Below are 14,817 nucleotides of genomic sequence, written 5' to 3'. Positions count from 1 at the left end.
GTGTTTCGTCTTTGACGTGCGGCTTCAGCTAATCTTGTTTAATCTCAACTTGAGGTTGAATAAGGGTGGGGTTATGAAGATGTTTTTTTTTTACTTAGTTTTTTTTTTCAACAAATTGTCACTTATATTGATTCGCATTATGCGTTTTTTTAACAATGTACTTTGTGTATGTTGCCTATATGGAACCGTTTTGCGTTTTATGCGTTTTGCACAGTGTACTCTGTGTCACGTCCTTGACGTACGGCTTCGGCTACTCTTGTTCAATCTCAACGTGAGGTTCAATAAGAATGGGGTTATGAATATGTGTTTTACTTAGTTTTCAACAAATTGCCACCTATATGGATTCGCATTATGCGATTTTTACAATGTACTTTGTGATTGTCACCTATATGGATTTGCATTATGCGTTTTTCACAGTGCACTCTGTGTTTCGTCTTTGACGTTCGTCCATTGTTACGTCCTCTGTGTTTTTGTGACACCTCTCTTTAGTCCCTAGCTGAATGCGTGTGAGTCTACATAATTGGCTTTCCTATAAATTGTTCCATTCTCCTTTCCAACTTCACTTCCTCTTCCTTTCCCCTTTTCACTTCCTTTTCCGTCAGGTAAATGATGAGAAAGGCCAGTGAAGGCGATGGCACAAATCTCCCAAATTGAGGGGAACGTGCCTCCTGAGCCGACGTTCTGATACCTGAAAACAGTGCGGGCGGCCGCGCGAACGGTCACACCGCCAGCGCACGTTGAGGCAAACCCCGTTCAGCACACCTAACGTTGTAACTCTGTGTCGATACGCGATAAAAATCTGAAAAATGATGTGACATATTGTGCATTGGGGTCCATTTGGATCATCAGGATCACAAAAACAGATTTCAAATTTCAACTGATGTTCGATATCTAGTAGATTAAAAATTTGTCGGCGGCAGTTTGATAGATCATTTTCAGCCAGCGACGGCGGCGTGGCGGAGGAACGACGTTGGTGATCAGCGGCGGCGGCGTGTAAAGGAGTGAAATTTTTTATGCATTAAAATTATTCTGATTTTTGCAGGAGCTCTACTAGGAATTTCGTCGGACGATTTCCTTCAGGAATTCCTCCGGAAGTTCCTCCAGAAATTCCTCCGGAAGTTCCTCCAGGAATTCCTCCGGAAGTTCCTCCAGGAATTCCTCCGGAAGTTCCTCCAGGAATTCCTCCGGAAGTTCCTCCAGGAATTCCTCCGGAAGTTCCTCCAGGAATTCCTCCGGAAGTTCCTCCAGGAATTCCTCCGGAAGTTCCACAAAGAATTCCTCCAGAAGTTCCTCAAGAAATTCCTCCGGAAGTTCCTCAAGGAATTCCTCCGGAAGTTCCTCCAGGAATTCGTAAACATTTTTTCTGGGTTTTTCAACACCTCCTCCCCCCATTTGTAAATTATTTCCCATACAAATCATTTTTTATTTATTTATTTAGTAATTAGTGTACGACCCCTTAGTTGGCTTTTTATCACTAAGTCTACATCTCCAGAAAGATTCATTGCAATGTGAGAGGGTGCTGTCAACATTTGCTCGAGTTGGCGCAAAAAGAATCTTTTCGTTCATAATCATGAACCTTTCAGTCTTACACTTGAAACGTCCCTGCCTATGACCACTAATTTATAGGAAAGTCCAGCCCGTTGACAAAATGCGATCAAGTCCATCACATTGCGGAAGCTCTGTGCGGCTCCTGCATAAGTAGGCACAACGCGGTTGGTTTATTTGCTGGGCTTTTGCTATTGATTTCTTTCCACGCTCGCTCACCATATGGCATTTCGACCAACCAACGACAGGGGACGAGTCCGTTCGCCGGTTGGAACAAAAATAAACTTGACCTTTGACTACTATTGTGGCAATAGCCACTATTCACCAGCCAACTACAATCTAGGGTCTCCTGTTGGTCTTTCGAGCATAGACTTAGGATTGCCAATCCGGAGATAACTAATTAGTCGATTTCCAAGGTCTAATGATTTTCCGTGCTTGGTACAAAAAATATCATATCTGTGCTAATAAGAAAAGAACACTATGTTGAAAGAATTCTAAACTCCAATGAGGAAAGTAAAGTCAATGAAGAAGGGCAAAACCGCATATTATATTCTAATGGTTCATGGGAGAGCTTTGAAGTTTACAAACCTCGTTCAGTTCTTCCATGAAAGACAGGAAGGAAACAAATTTGTATCAAATTTACAGAATTGAGCTTCCATTGCAAAAAAAAAGTTGAAGTCGGTTACCTACGGCGATTCGATTCCATCGGAATCGTATGATGCAATTGCTCGAATGACAATGAGGTTCCTTGACTGCAGAAAGTGCAAAATTTCAGTGTGTGTGAAACAATCGCTTGGATCGGACGTTGATGACCGGAAAGGGTGTAGAATTTTGCTGATTCCTCTATATCGATCGGAGAGGTCTTGTCTACTTTTCCAATCGTTGGATGGAAAGGTGAATGAACAGATGAGCCGTAAATGGACGAGCCTGTCGTCAGTCAAGTCGACGATGGGAATTTAGAGATGGTATTGTGTCGAATGGCTATTTTTTGGCTATGGCTAGTTTCTATGGCCAAAGTACATGCTCCAGATAGTTTAGATTGAACAGAGCATTGAAGAGTAGCCAAAATGATTGCTATGAGGGGCGAAAGCTATACATCGAATGGCATTCGAAACATGAAGATATTTTTTGAATTCATAACAACTTAAGGTGACACGGGAAGCACAAACAATCATCAAATCGTCATCATTTTTATCATTGAATGCTTAATTTTTTCTACAACAAATATGATTTTGAAAAAGTATCTCCGGCGCGTGCTTACTTCGAAAACAATTAAAAGAATTGGAGCAAAAAAGTAGAGGATTGTATCAAAGATACGACGGTAATTTGAACGTAGAATTACGTTTAGTGCGATACTTGATAAGAAATTTGATCATCAACATTTTAAGGCGGATGGCTATTAGCCGAAATGTAGGCAATTTACTGTTAAAATGGAATTTCAAAATTGGCTGGCAAAATTGAATTTTTCAATAATTAAATGCATTGAATCAATTGTTTACAATAGTTGTATGGAATCTTAGAGAGTTTACTGATCGATTCATGCTAATATCTCCGGAATCCGTTGAAAAACGGCTGAGTTATTGGCTTTCACTTCCTGACCTCTTTTCGTGACGGTCTTAAATTCGAAACTTTGGAATGACCCCCCCATCTTACCGAAGGACGTAATTCTACGTCAAAAAAACAGAACTATTAAGGCCTGTTCAGTTTGCTTTGTCGTATTTTATAATACACTGCCAATCAACTGTAATTTTTGAAAAGAGATCAAACAGTTCAAATCCAACAAAATGGCACTCAGCTTCTCAAATTTTGAGTAAACATAAGTTTCCCAATAGAATTTCTTATAAGCAATATTGACAGCTTGTAAAATAAATGTAAATCGGCATGTTAACAAAATCATCAAGAAGATCGGAAAGAAAAACACTGTCAATGATTTGTCGTTATCCAGAAACAGTAGAGCCTGTGCCAACCCGAAAACGGATTGTGTAATTGTGTCACTGAACCATGCCTAGCAGTTTTGAAGTTCGTATGAAATTAAATTTTTATTAAAAGGTTTTATTTTAAACTAGGGTGGGTGTACCAATTGTCACCATACTGAAGAACAACAATTTTTTAGAAAATAAGTAAAAGGCATGTGGGTGGTCTTCGTATATCAAGCGGAAGGTTTTACTTCCTGCTCCTTAGAACAGCTGTGAAAACCACAATAAAATTTGTTATCCTCAAAATTGATTAATCCATAATAGGAACGCATGCACCAGTTGTGGCACTATTCTTAATTTTGGTTCCTTATTTGGCAAATCCCATTGTTTTCTTATGGGATTGGCCAAATAAGGACCACTAGTGCGACAACTGGTGCCAAGGACGTCAAAAATTAAGCAAAATCAATTTTTACAATTATGCTTTGCTTGTTTTGGAGGAGATCAAAGGTGTTATCGTATCATATTAATATGCTTTATCGATATGACTTTGGTTTGCGTTGATTTGATTTGCTGTTTGACATATAAAGCACTAGTGCGACAACTGGTGCTATAGCCACAACTGGTAAATCTAGCCTAAGTATAATTTTTGATGTATGGAATGTATTGCGACAGGAACCCTACTGCTGGTGCCTCAACGTCTTTGCAGTCCTCGCTCATTGCGGGAACCTGCTTTACCTGCATCACACGTCTGCTTATTCGGAGGTTTGCACGTCATTATAGACGGACTGGTTAAAAACATAATGGCATCTAAAAAACGGAGAAGGCCCGTTTGTTTGGCCGAATATACCATTTGGCCGAACAGACCATTAGGCCAAAAGTCATTTGACTGAAAGGGTCATATACCCGAAAAGGTCATTTGGCCGAAAAAGTCATTTTGCCAAAAAACCATTTGGGCGAAAAGGTCATTTGAGCATGAGCACGAGCATGAGCATGAGCATTATGACCGCACAATTCGTAGTTGCTACTCCGTGATTGACTGAACTTGCGAAATTGTACAGAGAACACAATGAATGGGGCTTGAGATTATTTCGGTGACCAGCCGATCGTTTTGCTTTAAGCACAAAGCAAAACTTAGTTTCGACGACCGGCCGATCGCTCTGATTATTGGAGAATCTGAAACACGAGAAATCACGCACTGAAATGATTAACTTTATTACCGTCTGCGCAATGCAGAACACAATATTTCGGCCGATCGCGCGATCGTTCCACTGTCCGAAACAAGAGAAATCTCGCACTGAACTCATTTGGCCGAAAAGGTCATTTGACCGAATAAGTCATTGGACCGAAAAGGTCACTTGGCCGAATAGGTTATTTGACCGAAATGGTATTTTGGCCGAACAGGTCATAGGCCAAATAGGTCTTTCGGCCGAATGTGTCATTTGACGTTCACATCTCACTCAAGTGAGAGTTGAGGAGTGAGAAGTGAGAGATGAGGAGTGAGAAATGAGTAGTGAGACGTTTAACTACTCACCTCTCATGAAGGATCACTGTGAAAAGCGAGAAGTGCGAAGTGAGAAGTGAGACGTCGCACTACTCACTAGCACTTCTTACTTTGCACAGTGAGAAGTGAGAAATGATAAGTGAGAAGTGAGACGTCGCACTGCTTACTCCTTATTTTTTACTTCTCACTATAAAAAGTGAGTAGTGCGAATTGAAAAGTGAGACGTCTCACTACTCTCTTCTCACTTTTCACAGTGAGACGACTCACTTCTCACTTCGCGCTTCACACTTTTTACACTGAGTAGTGAGAAATGAGGAGTGAGAAGTGAAACGTCTTACTACGCACTAATTTTTTTTTCGCTGGAATTCAGCAACATTTTAAGTAAGTAACGCATCCAGTAGAATTGAAATTGCTGATCAATCAGAAATTTGTGATCCCGATTATTTGTTGTCTCAACAGCTGTAAAACCAGACAATAGCAGAACCGTATAGCAGAATGATTTAGCTGTATTTGCAGTAGCTTTGCATATCAAAGAATATTGTGGCCAAATTTCATAATATTTGGTCGACAAAAACCCCCCTGACAATAATAGAATGAAACCTGCCAAAGCCGTTTTTTCCCCTATATAAAGTATTTGTTTTATTCAATTTTGTTATTTTTTGCATTACATCATATTAGGGGTAGTACACATATTACGTAGGCATTTTTCCGCCCATGTAAGATTTTTTTTCAAACAAATGATTTTTTATTTATATGGTGCGTAAGAAAATGACGAACCCCCCCCCCCCCCCCCCCCCATAAGTGCTTGCGTAATATGTGTACGGCCCCTTTCCATATTACACATCATTTAAAAATTTTAGTTAATTTTTTATTGTGGTTAAAAAAACACTGTATGATCCAGATGTTTCCATGTTTCTTCCGGAAACGTTGATATGGGTTAGCAGCTTGGTAGAATTGTACATCTAGTGGAAAAAAAATAAATTTTGAGGGATGCAAATAAGGTCACTCATAAACTTGCGTATGATTTATTTTTCGTTGTTCTTGTGCCTCGAATTCATGTAAAGGCTCCCCCAGACCTAAGCGATTTCATCGCCGCGACGGCGACAACTAGTCGCCGCGATTCTATCGTTGGGTCGCTGCAAGCAATGTTCTATTTACGCTTCCATACCAACGGCGACAGAATCGCTGTCGCCAAGCGATAGAATCGCGTCGCATGTGTTTGGGGGAACCTTAATGGTGAAAATAATTGAATTCATGCAATTGAAAATGCATCCGCCATATTTTTTTTGTTTTTTTTGTATACTTATCATTAAACCTTCTTCTGGGCAAGAAAGAATCATATAGCAAAACAATCAATAAGAGCGCAGTGGCTGATTAGGACCGGAATGATGAACAAGAAACAGGAAGTAACTATCTCTTCTTCTTATCCTTTTTCTTGTTTTCGAGTGCTTCAAATCACCAACAAACTCGAGGTGCTTGACGTTTCGTATCTCTTGACAGGTTTTGATGACAGACGGCAATGGAATCTCAGTTGTTCAGGGGGGAAATGCAGAATTTCCGTAAAAGGACAATTTTCTGGTTGTTTTGCTGAAAGGGGATTATGATTTTTGGTGTGTACTCACTTCTCATTACTCACTTCTCACTGTTAAAGTGAGAAGTAAGTAGTGAGACGTCTCACTCATCACTTCACACTACTCTCACTACACACTACAGTAAGCAATGGGAAATAAGTGGTGTGAAGTAAGACGTCCCCCTTTTACATCTCATTTCTCACTTTTTAAATGACCTATTCGGCCAAATGGCTTGTTCCAAGTATCCTATTCGACCAAATGACCTATTCGGCCAAATGTCCTATTCGGCTAAATGTCCTTTTCGGCCGAATGACTTTTGGCCAGATGGGTTTCGGCCTAATGGTTTGTTTGGCTTAGTGGCATTCGGCCAAATGGGTTTCGGCCAAACGATCCTTTCCCCAAATAAGCAAATCTTCTTCTTCTTCTTATTGGCATTACATCCCCACACTGGGACAGAGCCGCCTCGCAGCTTAGTGTTCATTAAGCACTTCCACAGTTATTAACTGCGAGGTTTCTAAGCCATGTTACCATTTTTGCATTCGTATATCATGAGGCTAACACGATGATACTTTTATGCCCAGGGAAGTCGAGACAATTTCCAATCCGAAAATTGCCTAGACCGGCACCGGGAATTGAACCCAGCCACCCTCAGCATGGTCTTGCTATATATAAAAAAATAAATAAATAAAATAAGCAAATAGTAGGATCGATAACATTTATAACGCTTTCATATTGTAATGGTGACTTAGCGTACGACCCCGAGCCTGGCCGATACGATACGATACGATACAGAACGATACGGAACCAAAACAGATTTCACCAGGTTGGGGTTAACTATGAACCATTAGCATGAGGTCCGAAACAAAGGAGAGCAGGTGGAACTGGAGCAAAGTTTGAAACGGAAGTTTGGTACCCTGTAGCACCCAAGGTTCCGCGCTGCTTGTCTTTCTCGGACCGGCTTCGACCGATACCCTACAATTTACCAACAATTTCCGCTTAAGCGCCAACACACCCTAGAGCGTGATGCGGAAACGCATGTGAAGCCGTCCCGGCTAACTCTTTCAGGGCGGGTCTATCGATCGCGATCGAATCTCTAAAAATAACTCAACGGAACAACAAAGTAGTTTTCATATTCAAATTATTTATTTAAAAAAAAGACTTCAGGTGGATATTGCAGTTTTGGCACTCGCTCACATCGTTTGGCTAGGTGTGCGATTGCGTTTAGCACAAGTAGCTATTCTGAGTTTGTGTGGATCCATACATTTTCGATTTATTTTTGGAAATGTTCTTAACCTAGGTATTGATATGCGCATTCAATGAATAAAACTAAAAAGGTCTGACCTGTGTCGTTGGCAACCGTCGTTGCTTACCGCTGCGGCGAAGACTCGGCGATCGGATGACGGCTTGCGCGCCACTCGAGTGGTCTGCATGCGTACGTTCTATCCGGCAGCGGGAGCGCCGTCGACCGCTGGGTGCCGGAACGAGGCTTGATTACTCTGGTGATGAACTTTCTACCCGGCAGCGGGAGCACTTTTAAGTGATCTGACCAGCACGAAACTCCTAGAAATCGATTTATCACACGTTTTTCCTACAGGAAACTTATAATTATTGAAAAAATATCAGCGTCAGTTCGAGGCATAGTAAAAATATTGTGATTTTTAGGGGAAATTGGGCAAAATGGGCACTTCAAAGTGATCTGACCAGCACGAAACCCCTCGCAATTGATTTATCACACTTTTTCCCTTCATGAAACTTATAATTATTTAAAGAACATTAGCGTCAGTTTGAGGCGTAGCAGAAATGTTGTGATTTCAAGGGAAATAGAGCAAAATGGGCACTTCAAAGTGTTCTGACCAGCACGAAACCTCTCGCATTCGATTTATCACACTTTTTCTATACAGCAAACTTATAATTATTGAAAAAATATCAGCGTCAGTTCGAGGCATAGTAAAAATATTGTGATTTTTAGGGAAAATTGGGCAAAATGGGCACTTCAAAGTGATCTGACCAGCACGAAACCCCTCGCAATTGATTTATCACACTTTTTCCCTTCATGAAACTTATAATTATTTAAAGAACATTAGCGTCAGTTTGAGGCGTAGCAGAAATGTTGTGATTTCAAGGGAAATAGAGCAAAATGGGCACTTCAAAGTGTTCTGACCAGCACGAAACCTCTCGCATTCGATTTATCACACTTTTTCTATACAGCAAACTTATAATTATTGAAAAAATATCAGCGTCAGTTCGAGGCATAGTAAAAATATTGTGATTTTTAGGGGAATCTGGGCAAAATGGGCACCTTAAAGTAATCTGACCAGCACGAAACCCCTAGAAATCGATTTATCACACGTTTTCCCTACAGGAAACTTATAATTATTGAAAAAATATCAGCGTCAGTTCGAGGCATAGTAAAAATATTGTGATTTTTAGGGGAAATTGGGCAAAATGGGCACTTCAAAGTGTTCTGACCAGCACGAAACCTCTCGCATTCGATTTATCACACTTTTTCCCTACAGGAAACTTATAATTATTGAAAAAATATCAGCGTCAGTTCGAGGCATAGTAAAAATATTGAGATTTTTAGGGGAATCTGGGCAAAATGGGCACTTTAAAGTGGTCTGATCAGCACGAAACCCCTCGCATTCGATTTATCACACTTTTTCCCTTTAAGAAAGTTATAATTATTGAAAAAATATCAGCGTTAGTTCGAGGCACAGTACAAATATTATGATTTCAGGGGAATTAGGGCAAAATGGGCACATTAAAGTGGTATGATCAGCACGAAACCCCTCGCATTCGATTTATCACACTTTTTCCCTTCAGGAAACTTATAATTATTGACAAAATACCAGCGTCAGTTCGAGGCATAGTAGAAATATTGTGATTTCAAGGGAATTTGGGCAAAATGGGCACTTTAAAGTGGTCTGACCAGCACGAAACCCCTCTCTATCGATTCATCACACGTTTTCCCTTCAAGAAACTTATAATTATTGAAAAAAATATCAGCGCCAGCTCGAGGCATAGTAGAAATGTTGTAATTTTTAGTGGAATTTGGGCGAAATAGGCACTTTAAAGTGGTCTGACCAGCACGAAACCCCACGCAATCGATTTATCGCACTTTTTCCCTTTAGGAAACATCTACTTTCTGGAAATTTTGCAGCGTCAGCTGGAGTAATTGAATTTCGAGCCTTTTCCTTTTGAAAATCCCCAGTGTGCGCTGGGTGCCGGAACGAGATTTGATTTTTGTTGACGACGAGCTTCCTAACCGGCAGCGGGTGCACAGTCGACCGCTGGGTGCCGGAACGGGCTTTGCTTTTTTTGTTGATGACGGACTTACTGACCGGCAGCGGGAGCACAGTCGACCGCTAGGTGCCGGAACGGGACTTGATTTCACTTGCTTTCGTATGGTGAGCTGCTCCGTCGAGCAGAGCGCTTTGGGCACCCCTATCGACCACTTTATATGCACACGATGACGATTCGGTTTGGGATTTGTGCTGTTCACGTGCGATCAATCCGGCCGCGGGAGCACAGTCAACCGCTGGGTGCCGGAACAGGACTGGCAATTTCCGTTGAAAACGGAACGTGACCGGGTCGGCGAGATGTTCGAAGCTGCGATGATGTTAATGCTAGTGTGGCCCCTATGCGTCCACGGCTTCAGCGCTTCATTGGTGTCGACTCCGGTTACACGTGTGCGGTGGGCAGATTGAGGTTATCGATGTGGACCACAACCACGACGTCTTCCTAGCCCAACAAAAAAACCTTCGTTCGAAGGTTTATCCTTTAATATCACTACAGTTCGCCCGGTAGTGAACAATTTCTTAAAATTCAATTTCTTTTACGTTTTTTGGGAAAACGGACAGCTTTGCCATGTTTTCGTCTCAAAAGTAACATATTTATATATCGTTCCAATGCTCTTAAACAGATCTATGCAATAGGCTTGATAATGTAATAATAGCTCCGTCCAGAATTTAGTTTTTAGTAGTTTGGTACTCCGCAATACCCCGCAGTAAAACATCATGCACTACACTATTGAACTCTTAAACTTTGAGGACCATGAATAAAATTCTACCCAAATTCACAATTTTGTAAGATACATGAATTTTAAAAATTGCCCATTTTTGCCTTTCTCATGTACAAAGTATACGTAGAAGCTATATGATCGCTCTAAAAGCATTTAAAAAAGCCCAAACACTAATAGTGTTGTATACCGATCGACTCAGTTCGAAGAATTGAGGTGATGTCTGTGTGTACGTGTGTGTGAATGTCTGTATGTGTGTGAGCAAAAATGGTCTTAACTCCTTTTTAAGCACTTACTCTAAACCAACTTACTCGCAACATGTTTCATTCGTCAGAAAACGTTGATACATTGTTCCCTGTTAAAAATATGCTGGATCGGACTATGGGCTCAAAAGTTATGGCCAAAATACATTTTCTTATAATGTACGAGAAAGACAACATTACCGCTAGGGGGATTAATCAGGTGTTTTGGTAAACTTCTTATTTTGGAATTTTAATCTGAGTTACTTAATAATGCCACTTTAATTGAATTTGGTTACGAACACAATTTACATAATATTTTAAGGGAAAGGGTTATGCCTTAACGTTGCGCATAATTCAAGAAAAAATCATCTATCTATAACGTGTCATAACGTGTTGGATGAGTAGTGTGAATAACTCTTTGCCACAATACCCTCTTATAATTATGAAAGAAATCTTAATGAAATATAAAATAAATGAATCTCCATTTCGTTGATGTCACAAAATGACGCTAATTGAATCTGTTCTGCCCTCCTTTGTTGGTTTAATAAGTTCTATTCGTGAATTTTCAACACCAAAAGCTAATAGTGCTTTTTTGATCATTTTAAGAAATCTGTGTTGCGTCCATTTGTCTGTGACACGAATATACAGTATATGACCATTAGGAATTTATTTAGCATCGAACAGGCTTATTGCAAGCCAAAAAGTGACCAAATTCCGTTGGTTTTGTAGAATATGTCAAAAATCGATGCTATGCCGAAAATTGGCCCCATACCCCATTGATGGCTCAGAAAAATATTTTTCTTTTCTATCTATGTTTTTATGATGAATACCACCGTTTATTGCAGGATTCATAATTTTGGCCAAAAATACCTCCTTTTTTCCTATTGTGCACTCGTATTCTGATTTTACGCCTTGTTATCTCGAGTGCCAAAGTGCAAGAGGCCTGAATTAGTATTCTTGGCTAATTCTTATCTGATTCTTATCTTCCAGTTGAGAGATCCCGCATGGAAGGATGTCTAAAAGCGAACAGGAATCTACCTGAATAGAACGCAAACCACCTTAGTCAAGTTTCAAAATAAGTTTGGACCCAAACCAAATGTATAATTCCCCTCGATTTTTGCGAGTGTATTTGTTTACCTCTACATACTCACTGTTGAATCGGTTTAGCTGTTTAGTAGATTGTCTCGCGCCTTTTGCAGTCGCCATTTTTCTACTCCGCAATTCAGATCGGAAATTATCTCGCGTGGTAACCAATTAAGTTAGTAGAAACTGTTGTAAAGAATTGCGGGATTTGACGGAATCGACTGTGTATTTCGGCGGAGGCGGCAATGGCAGTGTAAGTGGTGTCGGCGAAACTATTTAGAATTCCTAGAGAATTATTTTATTAATCCGAGAGAATTCCAAAAGAGTCTGCTCCAGGTGTTCCAGAAACTTTAGTTTTAACCTTTTTCATCCTAATTTGCAGAAAAGGCAACACTAATAGTCCGCATTTGGACATCCCGGTGGAAATCCGGTTTGTGACATCCGGCGATAATTACCATCTGAGGCGACCCCAAAACCGAAGGGGAAATCCTTGGATACACGTAGATGGAAACATCCCGGGATGATCGTGACCCAAGCGGTCATTGGAAACCCGGATAAAAAATATTATTAAAATATCATAAATTTTATTGTTACAACACCATTTAAAACATTATTTTTATCATTGAATATAATGGAATTTTGACAATAAAATCACATGAGAAATAATGGTTTTCCACGATAAAATGAATGGTAAATGGGACTTTTACAATTAAAAAGGGGGGTTGTTATGTATCTTTACAATAAAAAAATCAAAAAATTTCCATACAAAATTTGGAGCAAAACAATTGATTTTACGGTTCTTCAATGAGATGATTTCGAGCGACAAAACAATAGAAAACATTGTGTTTTAAATGTTTTCGTTTACTGTTTCTATTGTTTTACAATAGAAATACAACAGTATTTAGAATACATTATACTCCAATATTACAATAAAAATACAATACAATTTAATTGTTTTAATTTTTTTTTATTTTCAAATTAATTTTAATTCAGTTAAAACTTGATTTCAACTCATTTTAACTCGCATTGCTGTTACTTGGCTACGGGTGCATAAACCTGTTAAAAATGTAAATTATTAAAGAATGTCAGTTTTATTAGAAGTACGTCGAGAAGAAAAGAAAAAATTACCTGCATCAGTTCTTATTATATCCCGTTGGTAAGGTTGGCCAATGGTAGCCACTGAACGATCTTGAATCAGTGAACAGCAAGCAGCAGTATTTTATTTATCATAAGCTTCATTTCTGTAAAGGAACAAGGATTCATGTTACCAGGTATGTCATAAGGTATTATGAAGATAAAATTTTTATTTATTTTTTGTTCGGGATGAACCACTGCGCTCATTATGTACATTGAACTTTAGTATTATAGAGTCCTATAAGAAGAGTATCGTCATGTGCCACGTTTGACAGGTCTCCTGCTCGTTTGGAACGCGCATTTGTATGGAACTGACAGACGATTCTGTTCCAATTCTGACACTTGACGACACTGTTATTATAGTCACTGTAAGTATGTAGTATAAGGTGCCTGCCAGAGTAGACGCGTCTACGCGACGCCGCGCGAAAATTGTACGCAAGGGAATAACAATCAAAAATAAGGTGCTATCAAATCGTATGGACGCTACGCTTCGCATCGCACTTCGCGTCTACTCTGGCAGCACCCTAAGATTACGATTACCGGTGATGAGTATAAACCGTTTGTCATCGTAGTATCACAGACAAACAGACGTAACAGCTAGAACAATTTGATTCAAAATCCATCGCCCAGTTATTTTACCACCACCTAACGTGCATGTTGTACGAAACAATGTTTAGTACGACAATGTCAACAGAAGGCGCTAGTGTGAGATGTCAAATACAAAGGTATACGATGCGCGCGCCCCTGGATGTGATGTGGATGTGGTAGTTGAATTTAAAACGACCGTTGAGCTCGTGGTCGATGGGAATTTCCTCAGTGTTACGTCTGTTTGTCTGTGGTAGTATCATTACTTGACACTTTACCGGTCGCTACTAAACGCGCTGCTAAAACAGTAGCGCAGCTGACAGGTAACCAAATTTGCTATTTGATGAACTATCAAACGTTGAATGTCACCGGTACGGAATGCAGCTACCAAAATGATACCCGAAAATAGTGACCGATGCGAAAAAGAGTGACTTATCTAAAATGACAGCACTGATCAAAATACTCGCTCCCAGTAATGATGCTCTAACGCGCACTAACACTTTAAATACTTACCACGGTACAGAAGCCGTATAGTGATATACTGCTTGCCCAGCAGCAGAAACTGTAATGGAAAAGACACTTTCTGCACCATACAGTTTCATTATTTTCATCTCTTCACTAATTATAAACAAAACTGTACACGCTCAAATGAATTCAGCCATTCTCCGAGTAAAATGATAAGCAAAAGTTTTTGTTCTCTTTCATTTTTTTGAATTAAAATTTTTATTGCATAACATTCCTAGACCTGCAATATGAAAATATATACTTGAGAATCGGTATAACATTTTTATTCAATTAATAAGCAAAGCTATTGTAATTTTATTGTTTTCAATTGTTATTTCATCAATATAATAAATCCATGAAATATTCCAAAATTATATTAATACAATTACATTAGACGGATTTCCAGATCATCTAAACCGACTACTTTTAAAATTTGTTTAGTTTTTGGATGAACAATACTAAACATAAGCGAACAATAAAAATATAATAGAATGAATCGGTAACATTTAAATATATTGTTATTTTAATGGACGTACAATAAAGATCGTTTACAACCGTGAACATTTTACAATAAGCGTACAATAGTTTGTATTGTTTGCCACACAATCTATTGTATTTCAATGGGTTATGTCATACAAGTTACTGTAAATTTTTATCCGGGAAGCGCACCACACGTCGATTTCATTGGGACGAGACGTTCTCCGACACAACCCAATCG

At 39.5% G+C, this 14,817-nt stretch overlaps 1 long non-coding RNA gene across 1 annotated transcript; it reads right to left on the bottom strand.

The window, feature by feature from the left end:
- Positions 1-12,883: 12,883 nt before the first annotated feature.
- On the bottom strand, positions 12,884-14,204 carry LOC134218022 (uncharacterized). Its single transcript, XR_009981220.1, has 3 exons — positions 14,109-14,204; positions 13,005-13,117; positions 12,884-12,932 (listed from the first exon to the last, which is right to left on the bottom strand). It is a non-coding gene; the product is annotated as an uncharacterized LOC134218022 (long non-coding RNA).
- Between the last annotated feature and the right edge of the window lie 613 nt (positions 14,205-14,817).

The sequence above is a fragment of the Armigeres subalbatus genome, chromosome 2 (assembly GCF_024139115.2).
Source record: "Armigeres subalbatus isolate Guangzhou_Male chromosome 2, GZ_Asu_2, whole genome shotgun sequence".
NCBI lineage: Eukaryota > Metazoa > Arthropoda > Insecta > Diptera > Culicidae > Armigeres > Armigeres subalbatus.
This window is presented reverse-complemented; position numbering and strand designations above follow the sequence as displayed.